Below are 25615 nucleotides of genomic sequence, written 5' to 3' on the forward strand. Positions count from 1 at the left end.
CCTACCATTCTTTAAATCAATTGTAAATGCTGTAATTACATGAACCAACAACAATAATGAAAAATAAGGACTTCAATATTAAACATTACCTTTAGCAATTCCTCAGTTGCTTTCGTCGAGTTCCTCTCTTTCAGTTGCTCTCCTAGTCGAATATTCACTCCTCCATTGCTTTCCCCTTTCACAAATGAGTTCTCCAATTGCACTATTGGATTTGTGCGTACTCCAAAAGAAGCACAAACTCCATTTATATACATTTCCAAATAACTGTAATCCCCAATTGTGAGAGAAATGGTGGGAGACTTCGTGGGAGAGTTCTTTCTCAAATGAAACATAGTATGAGGGCATGGGAAATAGGGTATTCTTTCTCTAACCGAATGGGTGAGGGTCTCAGAGAGAAAAACTTACAAAAAGATTCGAAAGTAGTGGGAGATAGTGTATTTTTTCTTGGGTCCGAGAGAGAAACCAAATGGATGAGGGTCTAAGGGAGAAAAGAAGTAGTGGGAGAGAGGATCTGAGTGAGAAACACCTACAGTGATAATCGTAAAGTTACCAATTTGCCCTTCACTTGCTAACTAAGCAGTTAGACAAATAAGGGTAGTAAGGTCTAAGGAAAAGTCCAGAAAATAGAGTTATTTGCTCTTTTATTATCAGTATAGTTATAGATATAGATATAGATATGTATCGGTTGATTCAATTAACCACGGTTAACCGAAACCGGTAACTTTGATTACCGAACCGATCGATTCGGTTAACCGGAATTTTCAGTTCGATCTCGTCGGTTCAATTCGGTTTTTAGATTTTTCGTTATCAATTTATCATCCCTGGTTTTGATTTTGGGAAGAGCGAGGTGACTCTTCATCGTTTTCTTGTTTCGGACACCGAACCGGAGAATTTGGGATCTCCTTCGAGTCTATCCTTTTCGATCTTTCTTCCCCTTTCCTCGTTCTTTTTCTCCTTTTTTCCCCTTTCTTTTTCCTCTCTCCTTCAGCTCTCTTCCGACCCGTCGTTGAAACTGAGCAGAGCATTGCCGCACCCTCCGTTCGTCTCTCGGTTGAACATCAAAAGTCGTTGTCGTATAATACTGCATTCAATATAGAATTTCGCCATTTCAACTTAATGTTAAGCTCCTAAACCCAATCAGGGATTCTAGGTGAAGCATTTGCTTCGACGCACCGCTGAATGCTACATTCTGGAGTGAGATTCAGCTCCAATCGCGACTTATCCAGGCTTCTTGTGTAAACGGCATCCTTGATTAAAAAGGCCATCATAGTGCACCTGGTCAGTTTCGGGTGTCTTCTCCTAGTTTCATTTTCTTACATAGCGTTTATTGACTAAACGATATTTGAATGCTATCATGTTAGTCGGTTTTACCTGTTCTTGGAATGATTTCTCATGTTCAGCATTAGCGTTTTTTATATGTTCCTCTCCCTATCTCTATTCCATGTCCTTTTTTGTTTAATGTTTAGTCAAGTGTTACTCGTGTTCTATTTTAATGGGGCTTTAGTTATTATTGTTCTCATTCGCATTAGGTTTGGAGCTTTAGTTATGCATTCAGGAGCACCACCTTCTCACCACATTTGTTTGCACTATTTCTGAATGTGTTAATGTTAACCACGAGGCACCACTTCCCATTAGTGTTATCAGAAATCTCTTTGATACAATTATACACAATAATTTGATCTTGTTTATTAGGAGGGGTGCAAACAAAAGTATTAAACCAAGACTGATTAGTAGAGAGGCCAATGATAAAAGCATGAACTAGCCTTTCATTAGATAAAATTATATTGACATTACATTGGCTAGTCATCCCTCAAAATCCACAAATCCCCCAAAAATCTAATAGGATTAACAATACGAGAACTATCATAGTACTACTAGAACTACTAAGGTTGACTCTGTCTCTCTCAGGAAACAGACCCCAGGCTATAGCTTCTTGTAATTTCCTGGACCTGGCATGAGGACGGCCAGCCCCTTTAACGTTCCAGCATACCATTTTCATTTCCAATTGTCTTGCTCATTGGACCCATTTTGTCCTTCATAGCTTGAGCTTATGTCTTCTCTTCTTGTTCAGTCGTCAAGAGAATAGAGCCAATTGTCTTGCTCATTGGACCCATTTTGTCTTGCTCATTCATCAACATCTCAGTTTGTTACCCTTTCTGATGGCATTAAAACATCAGTGTCTGGTATTGGTAGTATGTCTCATACCTTATCCTTGTCTTTATTATTTGTATTATACGCTCCTAAATTTCTCCTCAACTTAGGTGGCATTTGGTAGTGTGGTAGAACCATGAGATAGTGGGTTTCAAACCGCCACACTACATTCAGTTATTCAGTTATGGTTTGGTGCTTACCGAAACCCACTATCTCGTGGGTTTTGACCACAGCATTTTCTCGTGGTTGTAACCAAGCCACAGGGGACTATACACAATTAGCTATCCCATGCTTCGCATGTAATTAGATGTGTTCTAAATCATAGTTAATTAATTTCATTTTATTATTATTATTATTAATTCATACAATATTTTTTATTAATTATTTGTCCTATTATCTAAATACTAATATTTATCTTACCATTATAATTGTTATTACTTGCTATTAAAAGTGAGACTTTAGTTTATGTTTTTACTAATTTTAATAATTCCATATTAATTTTTATTAATTATTTGTAATTAATATTAGTTCTCTTATATATGTGTTTTTATATTTTTGTCACTTTTAATTTTTTGAATTCACCCTATAATTTTTATCATTTTTCTTATAGATAATTAATATTAATTAAAATTAGTCATGGTTAAATTGCATTTTTTGTTTGAATTATTAATTTTGTTTAAAATATCAAAAAGTATATTAGTCTTGATCAACAACTTAGATCATCTTAAATGGTGTATATGAGATGCATGGAGTCAAAACACACGGTGTGACCTGAACGACACCATACCTTGTAGAATGCCTATGTTGGTGTGGTGTGGTTCAGGCTACTCATTTTTATCCATGGTGCAGAACTCCTGTCCTTCTGTGGCATGGTGCCACCCAATTTCTCAATCACACTACAGAACACCCCCTTAATGTCTATTAAAATTAACCAAATTCCTTCATTGCTTAATTACCTTCTTTTGTTATGCTTTTCAGAATCTTAAGATGGAGGAAGATGATTAACGTTGTCAATGGGTCAGGTTTGATTTAGGTCACTGTAGACTCGGTCTTGACTTGAGTAAATGTGAAGAACCAATTCCAAACTAGACCTTATAGGTTATATAATTGGGACAATTGGATCTAACTTGACAATATTTGATTCTAATTGATAGATATACTTTTAACTTTGACCACAAACCTACTTGTTTGTTAAATTGACATATTTGGACATCATATTGTGACAATATTTACAACAACTTTCATGAGAGATATAAGTATTTTTTAAGGTATTAGCATATGGTAACTTAGTTAAAAATGCATAATTATTTTCAGTTATAGAAGTATAGCTACACATTTAAGCCTTTTAATCTTCTCTATTTGATTCATAAATTTGTTTTGTATGGTTATTTTATACTTAAAATGTGCAATTATAGTTCTTCTAGTGGTTCCTTGAGGATTTACCAACCAACTTCATGATTTTAGAAAATTCCTTGACATTTTAGGCTTTCAAAATATCTTAGTGAAATATCCCTGAAATTTCACCATCTTTGCATGGCAAAGTGCCCATTAATATCGAATTGCAAACCATGGGTTTGGATTTGTTGGGCCTGCCCAATTCATTGACAGCATTGGTAGAGGACCTAAACCTGGAGGGTTGTACTACATGGATGGGGATGGCACACAAATGGCCTTCAGTTCTTGCCTTACTCTTCATTAATAGCATTGTTAGCCTGGTTATTCATCACTTCAAACCTTGAAGCATTTGGTTCCTTCTTTGCAATCACTTTTGTTTTAGAGTGTGTCATGTCGGTTGAGCAGACACCATAGGGTGTACTTTGCTCCCCGAATAGAGAGTAGGGTGTCAAGTCCTTTTAGATGTTTGGGACCCAAGACCTATTATTTCATATGATAGGTTTAGATACTATTTAACCTTGATTATTCGAGACTGATTTCAATTTGTTTAGTGAAAGAGCTTTCTGAATTATTCTCTATTTTACATTCATTTCTGCTAAAATTCATAATCAATATGGTGTGTCCATTAAATTATCTCCTTTTGGCAATGACTGTGATTACTTTCTTGGTTTGTTTGTGGCTTGTTTTATCAAGCATGGTATTATTCATCATACCTCATGTACTTGTGCACCATAACAGAATGGTATTGTAGAGAGGCAGTATTGCCACTTGCTTGATGTTGCTTGCTCTCTGTTAACCCAGATGTTAGTTCCCAAGTTATTGGTGTGATGCAATTTTTTCACCTTGTTATCTCATTAACTGCATATCTTTCAGTGTTCTTGGTGGTTAGTCTCTATTTTTCCTAGTTATTTCCCTCATTGTCTCCTTTTTCTATTTTTGCTGCATATGTTTTGTTCAAGTCTTGATCCTTGTTGTGATAAGTTGGACCCTTGTGCCATAAGTGTTTTTCTTGGATATTCTAGGACCCCAAAAGGGCACAAATTTATAATCTCACATTGAATAAATCATTTATTTGTCATGTTATATTCTTTTGAGTCAACCCCATTTTTTTCGATACTTCTGGGTATTCGGATTTTCTTAAAATTCCTTAGCATTTCCATATGATTTTATTGTTCCAGGTGCATCCACTTTGCTCCCTACTGTGCAACCATCCATTGAAAGAGTGTATACATGTGGGAAGGCTTTTACATCTACTTTGGATCCACCAAGTTCATCTCCATCAAGGGATCCTGTACCTTCATCAAATATAGACCTTCTAGTTGCTTTATGTAAGGGCAAGTGTTCTTGTATTGCACATTCCATACCTCATTTGCTTTCTTTAGATTATCTTTCCCCATCTTATTATCACTAGTTTCTTTCATTGTTATACCTATCACTAATTCCATTCAAGAGACACTTGCATATCTTGGTTGGGAACAAATATTGATGGGGAAATTTATGCACTTGGTAGTAACCACACTTGGGATCTCACCTTGTTTCCACCTTGAAAGTTTGCTAGAAGTTGTAGGTGTATTTATATAGTGGATGTTTGGCATTGTGGTGTTGTGTTTTTACTTGATTTGTTCATTGGAAATAAAAAAAAAGGGTTGGCACAAGGTGCAATGTAATATTTGTTTATTGCTTTTTGTTACACATAAGCACCATTAGATGCTACATAGGAGAAAACACCAACACAACATCCTACCGAGCAGGAAATGTCTAAATTACGTTTGTACTTGATCAGCCCAACCAATCAAGATTATGGTTTGGTAAAGTCTAATTGCCAATGTGGCACCAACATGGCAGAGAAATGGTCATGCAACACAATGATACCAGATATGCCCATAGTTAAATATTTACTTGGTGGTGGCAATATATGGGCTGAAACTGTTTACTTGGGCATGATTTGGTCAGTTAAGTAATGTTGCATCCATTGATATAAAAGGCACGCCTCACCTAGGCCCCAGGCGCAACACTTTCAGAAGGCATGCTTTGCTGTGCACACTTCAAATCACATTAGCTATTTGAAGTAATGCAATTGAGGAATAAAAAAGAGATTGGGGGGGTTCTACATGCTTGAATATGTTTTTTATATTCTGAAACTTCCTGATGGGAATATTTGTCAAGTGACAAATGTTTATGGACCAACGACTTCAAGTCTCCGGGCTGATTTCTGGGAGGATTTGGCAGATATGATGGGCTCCCTGACCTATCCTTGGGTCATAGGTAGTGATTTCAATGTGACTCTTGTCTGTCGAAGAAAAAAGTACAAGGGGTGGAAGAACTAGTTCGATGAGGTTATTTGTTGATTCATTAATAATATGGAATTGATGGATATTCCTCTACAGGGTAACAATTTTACCTAGACGAATAATCAAGAAAACCCTACCCTTATGAGACTGGACAGATCTGATATCTTCAAATTGGGATGAAATCTCCTTGATTTTAGGTAGATTCCCCTCCCTAGACCAGTTTCTGATCACAGCCCTATTCAGCTTATCTATGGTTATTGAGAGAAAATCAGAGCTCCATTTAAATTTGAAAATGCATGGTTTGAGGAAGACAACCTTATTCATTTCTTTTTTGATCAGTAACAATGAAATTTTATTAATGATAAAAACAAGATTACAACGGGATGGAGCTAAAAGGTCTTAACTCCAGTTACCCAAGAACTTTCTGATCTTGTAGTAGTTACAAAACAGCCCAGAATTATGTGTCTCTATTTATCCCTTGCCTAGCTAGACCATCAGCCAATGTATTTGCACTTCTCTTTATCCAATTACCTTGAATTTCCATGTCCCTGGTTAACCATTTATATTTCCTCTTTTCATTTGCTGTATTTCCACATCATAGCACTGTCCTCTGTTAGCCATTTCACCACCATTGCAGAATCACCTTCTATAACCACCTTTTTGATCTTCATTTCCTTGACCCTTTGAATTCCTTTAATAGCTCCAAGAATCTCAGCCCTCAATGAATCTCCCACCCCAATCAGCCCAGAGTACATGGCTAACACATTCCCTGTTCCATCCCTTATCACACCTCCAATTACAGAAGGCCCTGGGTTGCCTATGCTGCTACCATCAAAATTCAGTTTGGTGAATCCAATAGGTGGAGGACTCCAGCAAGTTTTTGATAATTTTCTACATAGGCCTGAATCTGCAATCTCCTTCCAATTCCTTAACAACTCATCAACTGAAAACACTTTGAACAGCTCCAGTGTTCTCAACCATTGTGTCATTCTAATATGAATGCTCTCTCTAATTTCTTCCATACCTCTCTCTTTACTTGAGAAGGTCCTTGAGTTCCTCTCCTCCCACACTGTCCAACATACTGCAGCTCTACCACACCTCCACATAATTTTAGCCCTTTTAGTTGGCCAATTAGGCATGGAAGAAAACAAGTTTCAAACATTCAGAGGGGGGGTCCACCTGCATCCAAACAAAGAAGTAAACCATACCCAAATAGCTTTAACAAACCGACAAGAAATTAGCAAGTGATATCCGTACTCACCGTCAGACTTACAGAGAACACACCAATGAGGAGACAAACAGCTGTTTGGTCTTTTCCTTTGGAGTAGATCCCCTATGTTAACTCTTCCTAGGAAGGCTTCCCAACAAAAAAGTCCCAACCTTAGGAGGTATAGGTCAACACCACACTTCTTTAACAGGAAAAGAAAGGCCAGTGGGATGAGAGGGTACTAGTGCTTTGAAAAAGGAGGCATAAGTATAAGAGCCCGAGGGAGTGAGTGTCCAAATTCTGCTATCTGCTTTAGGTGGATCAATAAAGACCCCTTCAAGGATAGAAAGTAAGGCTATGGTACAGGCAATCTTTGTGTAGACAACCTTATTCCTTTAATGAAGTCTATGTGGAGTGAGCTTCAGGTGGAGGGTTCAAATTCCTTTATTTTGGCAAAAAAACTAGGTGCTCAAAGAAAAGCTAAAAATTCGGAAATTAGAGAGTAGCTTGAACTCGGATTTTGAAAGGAAAGCATTATTGAGCTTCGTTGAAGAAATTGATAAAGCAGAGGAGGTGGGTCCCTTATCAGAAGAAGTGATGCTGAAAAGATCCCAAGCAAAAATCAACTTTGACAAATTGGTTGTAAAGGAAGAAATTAAATGGAGACAAAGAACTAAGGTCACTTGGTTAAAGGAGGGTGACAAAAACACACACTTCTTTCACAAAATGGCAAATGCCCAATCTAGAGCCTCCTTAATAAATAAGCTAGAGTGAGAAGGTAGAATTGGGGAGTCAACTGCAGAAATTAAGTCAATAGCAACCTCTTTTTATAAAAATCTCTACAAGGAGAGTTGGACTCATAGACCCCTCCCTATGGATCTGCCTTTCAAGCAGTTAAATGAAGAACAAAAACTCTTGCTTGAGAGACCCTTCACGGAGGAGGAAGTTAGGGCAACAATCAACAAGATGGATGGTGAATTGGTGATAAATTTCTAGGACTGGATGGTTCAACAAACCTTTTCTGTTTAAAATGCAGGGACTTTGTGAAACAAGATTTGATGAATGTTTTCTAGGTGTTTCACTCAAATGCTTCTATGCAAAGAAGCTTAAATGCCACATTTATTACCCTTATTCCAAAAGTTGACGGGGCCGTGAATTTCAAGGGTTTTAGGCCAATTAGCCTTTTACACAACTATAAAATCTTGGCTAAAGTGTTGGTTGAAAGACAATGTAATTTCTAATAATAAAAGTGCCTTTGTCCTGGGGAGGCAGATGTTAGATTCAGTTCTCATCGCTAATGATCTTATTGACTCTAGAAGAGAGGGAACTTCGGGTTTGATCTGTAAACTTGATATTGAGAAGCCTATGACCGTGTTAATTGGAGATGCTAGGATTTTGTGTTGGAAAGAATGAATTTTGGGCAGCAATAGAGAAACTGGATCAAAGTTTGCATTAAGTCCCCTAAATTTTCAGTCCTAATAATAGGTCATCTGCAAGGTTTTTTGGCAGTTCTAGAGGCTTGAGATAGGGTGATCCCCTCTCTCCCTTGCTGTTCATTTGTGTCATGGAAATCCTCACCCTCTTTAGCAAGAAGACCGCAACATCTGGTTGTTGGGAAGGCTTTGCAATCTCTCCTGAAAGGGAAAAGGTCAACATCCTCCAATTTGTAGATGATACCTTATGTTTTGTTGATACCTCTCCGAATCAGTTGGAATATACTTGGAATTCTTAGCTGGTTTGAAGTGGTGTCTGGGCTGAAGGTTAACCTGAAGAAAAGTCTGATTATCCCAGTGGGCCATGTCTCAAACTTAGAGGAATGTGCAGAGGTGATGGCTTTCCAGGTTGAGTTCCTCTCGGTGAAGTATTTGGGGCTGCCTCTTGGAGAAAAATGGTTTTCCTTTTCGGTTTGGGTCCTAGTTATTGAGAGAATGGAGAAAAAATTGGCATCTTGGAAGGCAAAATATCTGTCATTTGGGGGAAGAGTGACTTTGATCAAGAGCACCCTCTTTAACCTACCTACTTTCTCTCCCTCTTCCCTATCCCAAACAAAATAGAAAAAAGATTGGAGCAATTACAGAGGAATTTTTTATGGAGGGGTTGGGAAGATGGAAAAAAAATTCACCTTGTCAAGTGGGATCAAGTGTGTAAGGAAGAAGGGGGGCTGGGAGTAAGAAATCTGAAGAAATTTAACTTAGCTCTTTTTAGTAAATGGTTATGGAGATTTGCTTTTGAAAAGAATGCATGGTGGAGAAACCTAGTAGCTACTAAATATGGGGTGGAATGGGGTAATTGGAGATTGAGGGACCCCCTAAGCTGGGGCAGCTCTCTTTGGACAGGCATAATGAAGAATCTTCCTACCCTCTTAGAAGGGATCAGTCTTAAGGTGGGTAAAGGAGATAGAATAATATTTTGGAAGGACCCTTGGTGTTTGGAGGGCCCTTTGGCAGATGCTTTCTGATGTGAACGCGTATTGGGAGCAGCAACAGCAATGATCTGGTGTTCTCATCCTATCCAATTCGGCAGCAACAGTCTTATCCATTCAGCAGATTAGATTAGACTATCTTGTTATTCTTATCTTATTAAGTTAGTAGATTAGATTATCTTATCTTATTAGATTAGGATTAAGAGAGACCTATCTTATCTTATCAGTCTTATCTTATCAAGATAGAGTTGGAGGTCTTCCTATTCAGCAAAGAGTCTCCCTAAGAGCAAGACTCTTGTAATCTCCTATTTAAGGAGCCACTATTATTGAATAAAGGCATCCAAACTTTCAGTCAAAGAAAAGAGTAAAGGAGAGTTAGGGTGATCTCTTGGACAAATCACCCCTTAGGTCGCCACGATAGGATCAACACGCAAAGGGAGGGGCAAGGGGAAACTAGAGGTTCTCCCTGTGGACTGACCCGTGACGAGATCCTACGCTAGGGCCCATAACATTTTGGTATCAAAGCAAGGCGTCATGGGTGATTTGGAGCAGCTGCCGTCCAGGGTCCACGAACTCGAGCATCGGCTCATGGAGACCAACTCGGAAGTACGGGAAATCAAGGACGAAGTCAGGGAGCTATGGTGTCTGATGGAGTTATTCCTTTCTATCAAAGAGAGGAACACAAAAGGGGTGACAGCCACTAGCGGCCGCCGACCAGATCTGCCGGAGTCTTCCGGCGAACAGCAGTTCGGCAACCAGGGGGCCGCAATCATCCCTAAGTACAACAGGTTAAAATCCCATCGTACAACGGCAATGGAGATCCCTTGGGCTGGCTGTACTGGTGCGAGCAGTTTTTTTGAAATCAACGGACATACGACCGGGATAAGGTAAGCCTAGCCGCCTTTCACTTAACAGAGGAAGCACAACTCTGGTTCTATCGATTAGAATAGGAAGAACCTGGGCTCAGTTGGACCCAGTTCAAGTCCTACTGCCTTCTTAGATTTGGGCCTCCACTGACAAGCAACCCCTTAGGCGAGTTGATTAACCTTAAACAAACCGGCACAGTGGCAGAATACCAGCGTCAGTTTCAGACCCTCCTCGCGAGGGCATCTTCAGTGCGACCGGACCAGTAGGTAGACATGTTCACCGCTAGGTTAGCAGAATCCCTGCAGGTGGACGTGGAAATGCAAAATCCCCCCAACCTGCTTACAACCATGAATATAGCTCGCGCCTTCGAACGCAAACTACAACTCAGCCGCGGAACCTTCAGTATGGGGCGGCCTCCATCAGCATGGGCATCCCCGGAGCCACTTGGAATGGCTCCATATTCAGCAGCCAGCCAAGAATGGAAGCCACTGACGAGCAACAATTCCAGATCAGCATCCAGTTTGGGGAGCAGCGTCGTTGCACCCCCTATTAAGCACTTGTCTAGGGCTGAGATGGCAGAACACAGGGCGAGGGGACAATGTTTTAATTGCGATGAACTCTACTCAGCAGGGCACAAGTGCAAGAGACTTTTCTACCTCCTGGTGAAACAGAGGAAGATGAGGATGAACCCTCTTCATTGGAACCCGATCCAGGAGGGCAAAGTCATTCCACCTATCCGGGATTCCTTTGACGGTGTTTCCCGACACCCATCCTGAATTCGAGCTTGAGGACAAGCTCGTAGTCCAAGAGGGGAGTAATGATGTGGACGCGTATTGGGAGCAGCAGCAACAATGATCCGGTGTTCTCATCTTATTAAGTTAGTAGATTAGATTATCTTATCTTATTAGATTAGGATTAAGAGAGACTTATCTTATCTTATCAGTCTTATCTTATCAAGATAGAGTTGGAGGTCTCCCTATTCAGCAAGGAGTCTCCCTAAGAGCAGGACTCTTGTAATCTCCTATTTAAGGAGCCACTGTTATTGAATAAAGGCATCCAAAATTTCAGTCAAAGAGAAGAGTAAAGGAGAGTTAGGGTGATCTCTTGGACAAATCACCCCTTAGGTCGCCACGATAGGGTCAGCACGCAAAGGGAGGGGCAAGGGGAAACTAGAGGTTCTCCCCGTGACAAGATCCTACGCCAGGGCCCATAACACTTTCCCTCTTCTTTTCTAATGCTTTGTTCCCTCTTCTTTCCCTCTTCTGTGGAGATGTTGGGGCTACTTCAAAATCAGAAGATAGATATGAATCTGGAGGATGAATGGAGCTGGAAATGGAATTAAGATGGCTGTTTCTCTGTTAAGTCCTCGGCCCTAAAGCTGAACAATTCAGGTTAGTCGGATTTTCCTGCAGATCAAACTTGGAATCCAATTAGCCCATCCAAGGCTAACTTTCTTGTCTGGACGATAGCTCTTGATAAATGTTTGACTAGAGCAAACCTGGAGAGTCATGGCATTCAGATTCTGGACCCCTCCTGTGGTTTGTGTGGTTCTCTTTCAAAAACTACAGATAACTTGTGCATTCACTGCCCGACTTCCTCCATGGTATGGGGACATTTCTTGAAAGCTCTGGGTATTAGCTGGGTAATGCAGAGATCAGTCAAGGATCTTCTGTGCTGTTGAAGAGTTGAAGGCCTCAACAAGAAAGAAAAATTAGCGTGGAAGACCACTCCTGCTGCTGTTTTGTGGTCCATTTGGGTTGAGAGAAATAATAGAATTTTCTGTAGTAGAGTTAAAAGTCTTGAAGAGTTAGTGCAGAGAGCTGTGAGCAAGTTGATCTCTTGGGTGTCGGTTACCAAGGAGTTTAAGCATCAGAATTTGGCTCAATTTTTTTGTTCTTAGTCTTGGATGAGTCCGTAATCTGATTTGCGCTTAGGCAGTCTTTTTGGCCTGGGTTTTGTTGTAATGTTCTCCTCTTCTGTCTGAATAAATTTACTTTACCTTTTCAAAAAAAAAATATTTTAAATTTTCATTTGAATACGTTTTAGATGTTATGTTTATGTATTTTAATTTTAGAGAATTGCTTTTTTAAAGCATTTATCTTAAATTTTAAGTTTATATTTTTAATTAATGTTATGTTCAATATTTTTATTTTTTAACTTTTTGTTATTTTTCTTTGTATTTATTGATTGTTTTGGCATTTTTTTTTTGTATTTTGGTGCCTTGCTTTGAAAAGGTGGCTGGATCTGACCAAAAGTGTCCAAAATTCTTTTGATTGATTGCTTCTCCAAAATTGTCCAGCTCTTGAGCTGCCAGGAGTTAATTTGCATTCATTGGGTTTGTTTGTGTTACACAGATCTTCATGAAGATTAATTTGTATGGTGCTTTATTTTTCAATTCATTGCTTACATTTGTTTTGGTAAGAATTCATTTGAAGTTATCCTAAACTATAGATGGATGGGAATGACAAACTCGATGAAGAAGTATACCATCAAATGGTGGCTGCTGCTGTAACAGTTATGGCAGCTGGTGTTGCAGTTATAGCTGCAGTTAACGTTTTCACATCAAAACACTACAAAAAGAGGAGATGCCTCACAGATGAACTTGGGAAGAAAATTGACAAGCTAGCAAAGCAGGTGGGAGAGGTGGCTGAGGCACTGAAGAACACCCGTTACCAAGACTACACTACTGTACTTTATGAAGAAGTAATGAAGTCTGAAGGCTTTGATGAGTCATTCCTTGGATCGGCCTTTGATTTCTTGATTGACAATGATAGAACTGCAACGTCCTTCCTTGCGAAGAGTCCTAAGCTGCGGAAACAGTGGTTGGTAGACTTCCATGCCAAGATGGATGGCAATGGTAGTTTTTAGGTTTGCCCTGCTTGGACTGCTTTTTGCTTTTGCTATGTTTGGGTTTGAACAACTGATATTATCTTTTCCTTTCATTTTAATTTTTATCTTGTTATTTTGGCTAGTATGATGTTTTATTGCAAAGTTTTATGATGGATAAGCAGTCCCACATTCATTATAATAGTATACTGGAGCTTCTCTCCTTAGCTTTTGTTTAGATCTTCACTTCAGTTGTATAACTTCTCTAGGTTTCTCTACGATCTCCCTAGCTGGTTATGGTGGTCAAAATTAGGATAAGTTCGAATCTAAGGGTTAGAATTAAGGATCAAGGGAAGAGGTATGGTTACATAGGGTCTAGGGGGCTTTGGATCAAGTTCCAAAAATAAGTCCAGGTTCGTAGCGTGAATACTAGGGATTGAACTAGATGCATTAAATGATGTAAAACGAAACCCCCCGAGTTGGAAACTTAAAAAAAATAAAAAATTGAAGTGATTTACTCCTTTAGGCTGTGTTTGGTTTGATAGAAAATATCTCCCTCAGGTCTCAACTTTCTCACTGTTTCTGTTATTTTCTATCAAACTATACACAGGTAGCATTAGAGAAATATAAGGTGCTAGAGTTCTAACTAGAGCACATCACAGTCCTTTATATGAACTTGTGGCTTGAAAATGCGTAGGACAGCCTTCTTGAATCGAGTTAGAAGCTAGCCAATATCCTGAAAATTGGCTAAACACAGGTATAAATAAATTTTGAAAATGGGTACTTTCAAATTTTCATCCCCGACTCCAGGGTTCCTTTTGGACAAGTCTTTCCGGCCTGCAATATATTTATAGATAAATAATATATTTTATTTTATGTATATTGTATATATCATCATCTTCATCGTCATCATCCAAGCCTTATCCCGATTATGTGAGGTTGGCTACATGTTGCCATTGTCTTGTTTGATGCCATAACCATAAAAAATCATACTACATTGACACCATGTCTTTGGTCTACCCTTTGCCTTTCTGGTTCTAGTCCTTTCAACTTGCAACAGATCACTATGATCTCCCTTGTGCTTCAAAAACAAAATGACTGGGTGCTCCCGAGCGCAGTGAGCATAGCACAAGCAAGTGGAAGTCTATGATGCCGTAAAGACATGATATTGAAAGAGCTTTGACCAATTGAAATCCCTCTGAGGTTCGATAAATACCACCTGATTGGTGACCATTTTTATGATACTGGTGGTTTTCTAGGTATTATGAATTATATTATTGGAGTAAGGGCTGAGGATAGAGAAGGGTGCATGTGATATATTGATTGGTTGTAAGTGTTTCTGATATAGTACTCAAACCCATTGTATATATATAAACTATAAATACTAAATATAATGCATTTAATGGTATAGGGCAACCTCCCAAAGCCCGGCCTGGGCCCATATTAACCTGGGCATGTGCCTATATTTCAGGCCCAGAGCCTGAGCAAGGATGGGCCCAGGCTTTAACCCTTATCATAGGTGCTAAGCGCGGCCTGGCCTGGCCCATAATGTTCCTTATCCCATAGTTACTTCAACCTTAATTTTATGGCTATGTTTTAAACCATAATTATGCCCAATTATGAGACTAAGCCCTTCATTATAGGCTTTTTCCTAAATAAAAAATTTGAAAGTTCTTACAGAGAGGCTGGGGCAGGCTTGGGACTTTTTCCAATTAGGAAGGGAACCTTTTCCCATATATACAAAGGGGTAAGAATCATCATGGGGCAACTTGTTTTGAGCCCCTAAAATATCTCCATATTCCTCCAGTTTACTTCATCCTTAAGATTTAGTGATATATGGGTCCTAGTTAATTAATGGTTTCATGGTCAGAATGAGCCAACCAGCTAAGTTAACCAGTAAAACCATGACCAAGTGAGGATTCTGTTTAATCCGCTCCGAACCTGACAATGTAGATTTAGACCATCCATGGTTTTAAGTATTTTGAAATTGTTTATTAATTAGGTTACTGATCTCATGCTAAGCACATATTTTGGCTTTATAGAGCTACACAACAGTGGTAGCTCATCTTTTAAACCCTTGACCCTCCCAACCATGGTGGTAGTGGGATTTGATTTATAGTGGCCCCCTCCACCGGGAGTATAGTTTGGGGTTAAAAAAAATCATATTAAAGAAAAATAAGTATGATAAATATGAATTGTTTTTATTGATATGGAAATGAAGTATAAAATTTACAATTAACCCAAAGTTGAAATTGTTTTCTAGTTTGGGGGTAGGTCAATAGTTCAACATTTTAGGTCAAATTAGTAAACCCTTGATTTCACAATTAATAATAAAAATTAAAAAAATATATAAAATATACATAAATTTTGTAAAAGACATATGGATACATCTCAAATATTATATATTCATCATATTAAACAAAAAATAAATGTGATAAGTAAGAATTATTTTTTATAAATAAAGAAATATAGAAAATTTGTAGAAAATTTGGAAACAAATTATCATAATTATCATCATATGAAATTGCAACATGCAAAGCACTTCCACATTTTCTAGTGAGCACATGTATAAGAAACACAGGGAGAAGGAAATGCATGTTAGCATCGAGGTGAGAGGTGTAAAATACAAAACACAAAAATAATACTATTTATTTAATTGGGGTTTATGGGGCTTTCCTATAATTTTTCACCTTGGAGCTAGGGATGGCAATTTTCCCCATTTCCCTAATCCCTGTGGAGACTTGCCTTGAATAGGGAGGGGATGGGGATGATTTTCCCCTTGCAGGGACAGGGATGGGGAAATTTTTATCGCTGTTGGTGGGGACATGGAAAGCACTCCCCACCCCATGGGGATCCACACTAATATATATGTACGTATGCTTGCATGCATCTATATATGTATGTATATATGTATATTGATATTTTTAAAATATGGTTGAATGCATTTGAGTATATTTGTATCTTTTTTAATAGGATTATAAATTTTAACTATTTTATTTCATTTTTAAATAAAATAAAAAACAAAAAAAAATGATTGAACATTATAAAAAATCATGGGGAGTGGGGACTGTGGGGATGGGAATATTGGGGATAACCTTATCCCCATTTGGAGGGATGGGGATGGGGAGTGGCTCTCCATCCCCACCCGCCCCACACTGCTCCGTTGCCATTCCTACTTGGAGGGCCTTTTCAACAAAAAAAAAAAAAAAAAAAAAAAAAAAACATAAATAGGTTTAGTCTTGAATGTTGAAGGAGGAGGGCATCATGTCTTGGAGACTCAAAGAAGGATTGCTCCAGATTGAGATCTCTATTGTGATCAATCTAGGTAAGTTATTTCTTCTTTAAATGATTGAGTTTTGCTTTCCCTTACATTTTAGGATTAATTTTAAATCAAGAATTAGGGTTTTTCATCGACCGTCAATTTTCTAGCTACTTTTTGACAAAGAAAACGATTCTAAATAGAACCTCATGCCATTAGGATACCAACAAATCTAATCTTGTAGCATTTGGATTTGTGGATTGTGAATTATGTTAAATTTTAGATTGTAATAGAGTGGATGTCAACCGACTTTGGACTATCGGAAACCAGCCCTCCAAGAATGTTTTTGGTTGGATTTTGGTTCCAAACTATAATTCTTGGTTAGTTCAGTAGGTAGAACTCCTTATTTGGGATTATGGATGAAAAGTTATGATCTTGGGAAGTTGGCATCTTAAACATGAGGTCACATTTGTTCCCTATAGAGGGTGCCCCACATGCACATCTCAGTGTGGATTGGGAACATCTCCTGAAATTGTCAGTGGGAGATGTTCCCAATACATAGTTGGGATATGTTGTAGGAGTTTGTGGGGTGCAGATGTGAATTCCCTAAACATACTGAACTTGGGAAATTTAGAAGGAACGACAATTACCTGATTTTAGACCACTGGAAAGGGTCCATACTGTGATAGAAATTATCAGAATTTGCATTTAGTTGATAGTACATCACAAGATCTTTGTAACAGTAGTTTGTACTCTCAAAACTAATAAACCAAAGTGAAAGTAATGAGCTTGAGAAGTCGTGTACTTGATCATGACAAATCTGGGTATTTTGGAAATAGTTGGTTGATAGTCAAATTCGGATGGCTAGACAACAACCATTTTGTAGTATTTTTGAGTAAAATTCAATTATATTCTAGAACTGGTCATGGAAATGAATGGATGGGAGATCCATCATATGGATGGTTGAACTATGTAGGAAGGTTGGGCAAAATTTCAAAAATTTCTTTACCCCCATCCGGGAATCCTATTCCCAATTTAGAAAACTACATTTTCAAGGTTTGTTCTTGTAACCAAACTTGACCAAATCTGAAATCAAGATTAGGGAGGGATATATCTAATACAGAATCTACGCAAAAAGCTCCTCCCAATGTAGGTGGTCATGCCCAAAGAGTGTACAAAATCCTCCCTTCACTGAAGGTGACACAACTTAGAATGAGGCAGAATCAACAAGTAGTTATTCACGAAGAACCTCTAATTCTTTAGCAAGAATCAAATGGGGTAGTGAGCATTGCTTTAGAATTGTTTCTTCTAGAAAGAAACAATATCAAGATCAAATCTTGATAAGTTCCAAGAATTGGAGATCGAATAGGGTAGGGCAGCAAGAGTAGGGGGAAAAAGAACTAAAGGCAGAAATAGTCAAAGTGAGTTGTCTTTTGTGTTGTTTGTGTGCGTTATTTTTAGGTCCACCCTGCTCTTTATTTATAACCTTAAAGAAACAACCTCCTAATCTGGTTAGGAGTCTCTTGATCCAAATCTTTATTGGATCTGGACTCTTTAAGTGATAAGGATAATCCCTTATCTTATATGCAAATCAAGATTAGCCATTCCTAATCAAATTAGGAGTTCCCTGATCCAAATCTTTATTTGGATCTAGACTCTTCAATTGGATAAGATTTATCCTCTTATCCTTTTCTGCTGATCCAAACCTAGATTCGTCCCTTTTTAATTAATCCAATTAACCCAGTTCGAAATGGGCTTTAGGCCCATTAAGCTTTTAGGCTCACTTCCTTTTAATGATGGCTAGCTTGGCTCTCTTTGTATGGCGTGGGACCCTATCATTGATCTACACATAAAACACATAAGTTCAGCCTAGCCTCTACTACAAGGCCTGGCCAAATTCACTGCTAAATACAATAAACCCCTGAGTCCATCACTATGGGCTCTTAATAGGCCCAACATTTACACAAAATGGTTCTTGGGTCCAGTCATCTTATGAAGGCCTAAGGACTATGGACAGATGCAAGATTAGCCCATTAGGTATAACACTCAATGGTCTTACACTTAACCACTCAGCCCTTAATGATTAAACATTGCCCAACAAGAGAGGACCTCTCCCTTGGTTGCAAGGCACAGTGCTGCACTCTTTACTCCCATGGATCCCGGGAATTAAAACATTTTGCAAACAATTTGTGAAACCATAAAATATAATTATATCTCTATATAAATATATTTTGCAAAACCAAATTTTAAACACATTTGAAATCCATTGTCGGTAGTTAAGGTTTCCATCAGAGAGAGTGCATTTCCCCGATCATTCACTTTGTCCAACAAAGGGGCTGATCTTGTCACTATGATCACCCACTCAGATGAATTCTTGAACTTTCCCAACATACCCAGGTTTTGACCCCCGCTAAGGATCTCACTGATTGACATATCAAAGACAGCCCAATCCGGCACCTAGTGTAGTATCATAATTGAGTCTAGGGGTCAGATGTAACATTCTAGTTTTGCCCATCTATCTACAAGGTCCAGGGTAATACTGGAATTTGGTCTGGTTCAGGTATTTAAGAAAACCCACACTGCATGTACCTCACATCTTGCCCTAGTACCTCACATCTTACCCCAACAACTTGGTGGTACACCAATGTTAGCCTTGGTAGGATAAATCTCTCCAGATCTATCTAACGACTATGAAGATTCTAAACTAACACGAGTCTCATATGTGTCCAGTTTAAGGCTATTACACAAAAACACATCACAATAACATGAATCAAATATGTACTTTATTCATTTACAATAAATGTCATAATGTACATCATGCTGATTAAAGCTAAGGGCATACACTGTCTAACAGCTCGCACTTGCACTTAGGTCTAATCGAGTACAAGCCAAAGTCCCATACTTTCCACATATTTCTCAAACACTTTTTGTGTTAGTGGCTTAGTTAATTGGTCTACTACATTTTCCGCTGATGCTACATTCTAAATTAGGACGTCCCCTATTCTAACTATCTCCTGTAGTACATGGTACTTTCTCTCAATGTGCTTTGACTTCGAGTGGGTTCATGGCTCCTTAGCCTAAGCAATAACTCTAGTGTTGTCACACAACAGTGGAATGGGTGATGTGTTGGATGGAACTACTCCTAATTCCTAAATGAACACTTTCATCCATATGGCTTCCTTGGTAGCTTCACTTGCAGCAATGTACTTGGCCTCAGTTGTGGAATCTACTGTGGACCCCTGTTTGCTGCTTTTCCAACTAACTACACAGGACCCCATCATAAAGATGTATCCAGATGTAGACTTTCTATCATCTGGGTCTAACTGGAAATCGGCATCGGTATACCTTAGGATCTATAGTGAACTACCATCGAATACCAGACAAAACACTTTTGTCATTCGAAGGTATTTCAGTATGTTTTTCATAGCACTGGGTTAGATTGGTATCTATTTACCACACTTATAGCCTGAGTAAGGTTTGGCCGAGTGCACAACATGGCATACATGATGCTCCCTATGGTAGAGGCATAGGGAAATTCCTTCATGCCCTCAATCTCCTCAGGTGTCTTGGGAGGCATTCCCTTGGAGAGAGTGACTCCATGCTTGAAAGGAATGTTTTCTTTGTTGGAGTTCTCCATACTATATCTCTTGACTATTTTGTCAATGTAAGTAGACTAAGATAATCCTATTATCCTCTTCGGTCTATCTCTATAGACTCGAAATCCCAAGATATAAGATGCTTCTCCAAGATCTTTCATGGAGAATTATTGTGAAAGCCACACTTTCACCGTAGTCAACATTCCTATATCATTCTCAATGAGTAGAATGTCATCTAAATACAAAACCAAGAATGTAACCTTATCACCACTGGTCTTCCTGTAAACACAGGGCTCATCCGGATTCTGCTCAAAGTCAAACTATTTTGACAGTAGAGTCAAACCGGATATTCTAGCTCCTAGAAGCTTGCTTAAGTCCATATATGGATCGATAAAGTTTACATACCATGTGTTCCTGACCTGCAACTATGAAACCTTGCGGTTGCTATATATAGATATCTTTAGTAAGATCTCCATTCAGGAATGCGGTTTCGACATCCATTTGCCAAATCTCATAATCATGGTATAATGCTACAGCTAGCAGGATTCTAATGGATTTAAGCATGGCCACGGGCGAAAAGGTTTCCTCATAGTCGATTCCCTCTTTCTAAGTGTACCCTTTTGCCACAAGACGGGCATTATAGGTCTCAACCTTACCATCAGGGCCCTTCTTCCTCTTATAGATCCATTTGCATCCTATTGCTTTTACCCCAGGGGGCGGATCTACTAGAGTCCAGACTCTATTGGTCTCCATTGAGTCCATCTCATCTCTCATGGCATCTACCCACTTTAAGGAATCTATGTCGAATATACCTTCCATATAAGTCACGGGATCCTCCTCACTTGTCGTGGCTTCCACCAAGTAACTTTCTTGGTCATAGCCATAATGAATTGGAGGCTTGGATACCCGGGTAGATCTCTTAGGTTGGCTATTATCTGGACTTTGTGGGACATCTCCCACTACCCCTAAGCTCTCCTCATTAAGAACAATTTCTTGACGATGATTGTTCAGGATGTAATTTTCCTCCAAGAAATAGGCATTTTGACTATAGAACACTTTTTGCCTTCTTGGGTTATAGAATAAATATTCTATAGAGCATTTGGGGTAACCTACAAATAGGCAACGAATGGTCTTAGATTCTAAGTTGTTAGCACTTATTCTTTTAACATGTGTTGGACAACCCCAAATCTTCAAGTGTCTCACACTTGGTTTCTTATTGGTCTAAAGCTCATAGGGAGTCTTCGGAACGGATTTGGTTGGAACCCAGTTCAACACATACATCGTATTCTCTAATGCGTATCCCCAAAAGGATGTAGGTAATTCCGAGTGGACGAGAAGTGATTGGACTATATCCAATAAAGTCTGGTTCCTCCTTTCTGACACACCATTTAATTGTGGTGTAGTTGGAGGTGCTAGTTGTAATATTATCCCATTTTCCTTTAAGTAGTCATTGAATTCGTTAGAGAGGTATTTGCATCCTCGATCTGATCGAAGGGCCTTAATGTGTCTCCCCAACTGTTTCTTGACCTCTTTCCTGAATTCTTTGAACCTTTCAAAGTATTCAGACTTGTTTCTCATTAAGTACACGTAACCATACCGTGAGTAATCATCAGTAAATGTTATGAAGTAAACGTGCTGGTTATGTGTCCTAACATTAATGAGACCACATACATCAATATGTATAATGTCAAGCGTGCCTGTTGTTCTTTCAGGCTTACTATTAAATGGCCATTTTGTCATTTTACCTTGAAGGCAATGTTCACAGGTTGGAAGATCTTCTACAGTTAGAAAATCCAAAGGACCATCATTTACCAACATTGTGATACGATTTACGTTAATGTGGCCAAGTTAGTAATGCCACAGGCACGTAGGATTAACTGTATCACGGGGTTATTTCCTTGGGGTCATTATCCGACATAGTTTCGGTTATATTTGTTTCCAAAGAAGGATGAATAACATAGAGACCATTCTCAAGTTCTTCATATGCGAGGAATTTATTATTCTTTTTGATAGTAATCACATTACTAAAAAGAACAGAATAACCATCCATACACAGTTTTGAAATAGAAATCAAATTTCTTCTCAAATTGGGTACATAAAGACAATCTTTTAATGTAATAATTCCTTCTCTGAAATACAATTTTATAGTTCCTATGGCTATAGCTGCAACACTTACAGAAGTCTCCAAGTAAAGATTCACTTTTCCGTCATTCAGTCTTCTGCTTGTCCTGAACCCCTACAATGTATTATATGCATGAGTAGAAGCCCAGGAGTCAATACACCAGGAAGCAGAAGTGACAAACATATTGGTCTCTATGACAAATGATTTGAAATTACATTGTTTCTTGGTCTCCAGATACTAAGGACAATTCCTCTTCCAATGGTCGGTCTGCTTGTAGAAGTGACAGGCATCTAATGCCTTATCCTTCTTCTACTTTTTAGGCTTGCTAGTTTTCTTTTGAGGTTTATTCTTTGCCTTCCTCTTCTTCTTGCCCGATGTGCCACCTTCAACAAGCATGGTTATGGGGTCATCCTTCTTTATTAGTTTTTTGGCCCTCTACAACATATTACTGAGTTCCTGAAGGCTAACATTTAGCTTGTTCATATTATAGCTCATTATGAATTGATTGAAGGAATGAGGCAAAGAGTTCAGAATGGCATCAATATTGGTGACATGATCTAGCCCAGATCCAAGAGCCTCCAGTTCATTAATATATCCCATCATCTTAAGACAATGGTCATGAACTAGCTTGGTTCTTGGTCATGTGTGCGGTTATAAACTGCTTTAGGACCTTCTGACGAGTAGAATGATTCTGTTCTTCATACATGGTCCTTGGACTATCCAAGATATCCTTGGACACTTTGATTTGATCGAACTATTGTTGTATTTGATTGTCTAAGGAGGCTATGATGTAGCACCGGGCAAGAGAGTTTTTCTCTTCCCATTCTTGATATTCCCTCCTACGGGCCTCAGAAGCCCTTTCACCCAAACGATCCGGAGCAGGGCTCTTAGCAACTTTGTCCAATTTCTCAGACGTCAGAACCAGCATAAGGTTATGAAACCAGTCAACGTAATTTGGGCCCTTAAGCTTGTTATCATCCAACAGTTTGGCGAATTGTCCGTTTGCCATTTTTGATAATAGGCAAAGGAAATATTAGTCCACAACCTGATTTAATTCATGTTAATTACATTGATATGGCTTTTAATCTATGTTCCATTTCCATTTATTCATTTCTGAGATTTCTCTCCTATATCAGTGACGGAGACTACGAACTATGTCTCTGGAAATGTGGGAAACCACAAATAGTGCATGGAGCCAACTGTTTCAGCTACATAACCCACCACCTTCTATGAATGATCATATCTACTCATCTTATGAGCTTTCCCTTTGGTCTCTGTCAGACAAGGTTCATTGCCATTTTAGGTTAAACCTTTTTGTCCAGTAAGTGTTTACCCATCATATTCGTGAATGCCAAGGTACTGTAAGAGAGTTCCATTTTAGGATAGGCCCCTCCCACATCGGTCTATAACACCCCTATCATCTTATGAAATAATCCAATAAATCCAACAACGAATGGATAATCCAATTTTATGGTGCATCTCCTCATTACTGAAAGACCCATCTTCATGCTAATGATAGAAAGCCTTTAAAGAGCTCATCATTTGAATCTCCTTATCACATGCACTTATATTTCAGTGGAAAGGAACGAAATATTACGCCCTAGTTTTATTTAGGTCAAACCAAAGTGGCTCCCACTAACTTTCTCAAAACTAGATTTAAATGGGCTCTAAACGGCTAGGGTTCTACACGGTTCCTCTTGGGGAGGAAGTTGATGTGGGGCCCATCTGAAATGATGAGATATCCATCGTATGGACGCCCGAATCTTGCAGAATAGAATTGGCAAATTTCAAAAATTTCTCTCCTTCCTACTGAGAATCGCATTCCCTCTTTTAGAAAAATCATATTTTTCAAAGATCAATCTTGAACCAAGAACCGAACCAGATCTGAACAAAAATAGTAGGAGAGGGATATACCTGATATGGAGAAACAATATCTCCCAATGGAGGTGTTCACGCCCAAGGAAGGAAACAAAGACTGCTCCCACTGAAAATGGCGCAATGTAGGATGGAGCAGAATCAACAACATTCTTCAAAAGAACCAGATCCTTCGCAAGAATCAGTTGGACGACACGTGAGCACGACTTCCAATCAGACCTTTCACAAAGTATTGATATCAAGATCCAATCTTGATCGCTCCTCTTGGGAAGAGGAGTTCGAACTGGCAGTTGTGGCGACAATAGGAAAGGGGCGGCAAGAAAGAATTAATGCAGTGTTATTGTATTCTTTCTTCTATCTGAAAGAGAATATGAATAGAATCTCTAAAGACTACCGCCCCTTCCTCCTTTTATAACCTTAAAGGGATCAGCTCCTAATCCCATTAGGAGTTGTTGATCCAAAATATATTTGGAACAGAATTCTCTTTAAGTGATAAGGGTAAACCCTTATCTTATCTGTAGATTAGATCAGCCCTCTCCTAATCTTATTAGGAGGTTTCTAAATCTAAATTTGTATTTAGATTTGGACTCTCTGAGTGGATAGGGTAAGACCCTATCCTATCTACTAATCTAATCTCAGATTTTCCCCTTCTTTAATTGATCAAATCAACTTAGTTCAAAATAGGCTTTAGGCCCATTAAAAGTATGTGCTCACTTAGCCATCCAAATTGCAGCCCAATTGGACTTCCTTGTATGGTGTGGGACCCAAGCATTGATCTACAGATCAACCACAAGGGTTTGGCCCAACCTTTGTTACAAGGCCTAACTAAATTCACTAGAAAGCCCAGTGAACCCCTTGATCCCATCACATGGACTCTATGGGCCCAACACTTACACTAAGTGGTCCCAGGGCCAAGCCACCTTGTAACACCTAGGGACTTGTTAGACAGTTTTTGTATGCCCTTAGCTTCAATCTGATTTGATGTGCTTTTGCTATTTAGTGGAAATAAATAAAGTGCATGTTTGATTCATGTTGTTTGGTTTAATTCTGTGTAAAACCCTAAAACTGGACATTTATAGAGACTCGTGTTAGTTTTAAATGTTCACAGCCGTTGGATAAGTCTGGGGAGATTTATCCTGCCAAGGCTGATACTGGTGTGCCGCCAAGTATTGGGATGGCCTGTCTCAGACACTAGGGTAAGACCCGAGGCACATGCAGTATGGGATTACTTGAATCCTTGAACCGGACCAGATTTCCAGTATTGCCCTGGACCTTGGAGATAGATGGGCAAAACTGGAAAGTTACACCTGACCCCTAGACTCGATTATGACATTTCACTAGGTGTTGAATCAAGCTGCCTTTGATATGCCAACCAGTGAGATCCTTAGCGGGGATCAAAACCTGGGTATGTTGGGGCAGTTTGAGAATTCATCTGAGTGGGTGATCATAGTGACAGAATCAGCCACTTTGTCGGACAAAGAGTAATGATTGGGAATGCACTCTCTCTGATGGAAACCAAACTGTCGGCAGTTGATTTCAATCGTTGGAATTTTGTTTTGCAAAATTAATATATTTATATATATATATATATGTACGGTTTCGAA

General features: G+C 38.9%; 1 long non-coding RNA gene across 1 annotated transcript; it reads left to right on the forward strand.

Moving 5' to 3' along the window:
• Positions 1 to 660: 660 nt before the first annotated feature.
• LOC148846207 (uncharacterized) lies at positions 661 to 13397 on the forward strand. The gene is made up of 3 exons (XR_016102183.1): positions 661 to 1278; positions 4725 to 4874; positions 12785 to 13397. It is a non-coding gene; the product is annotated as an uncharacterized LOC148846207 (long non-coding RNA).
• The last annotated feature ends 12218 nt before the right edge of the window (positions 13398 to 25615 follow it).

This window comes from Nelumbo lutea, chromosome 7 (assembly GCF_056320005.1).
Source record: "Nelumbo lutea isolate HS-2025 chromosome 7, American lotus-T2T, whole genome shotgun sequence".
NCBI classification, from domain to species: Eukaryota; Viridiplantae; Streptophyta; class Magnoliopsida; order Proteales; family Nelumbonaceae; genus Nelumbo; species Nelumbo lutea.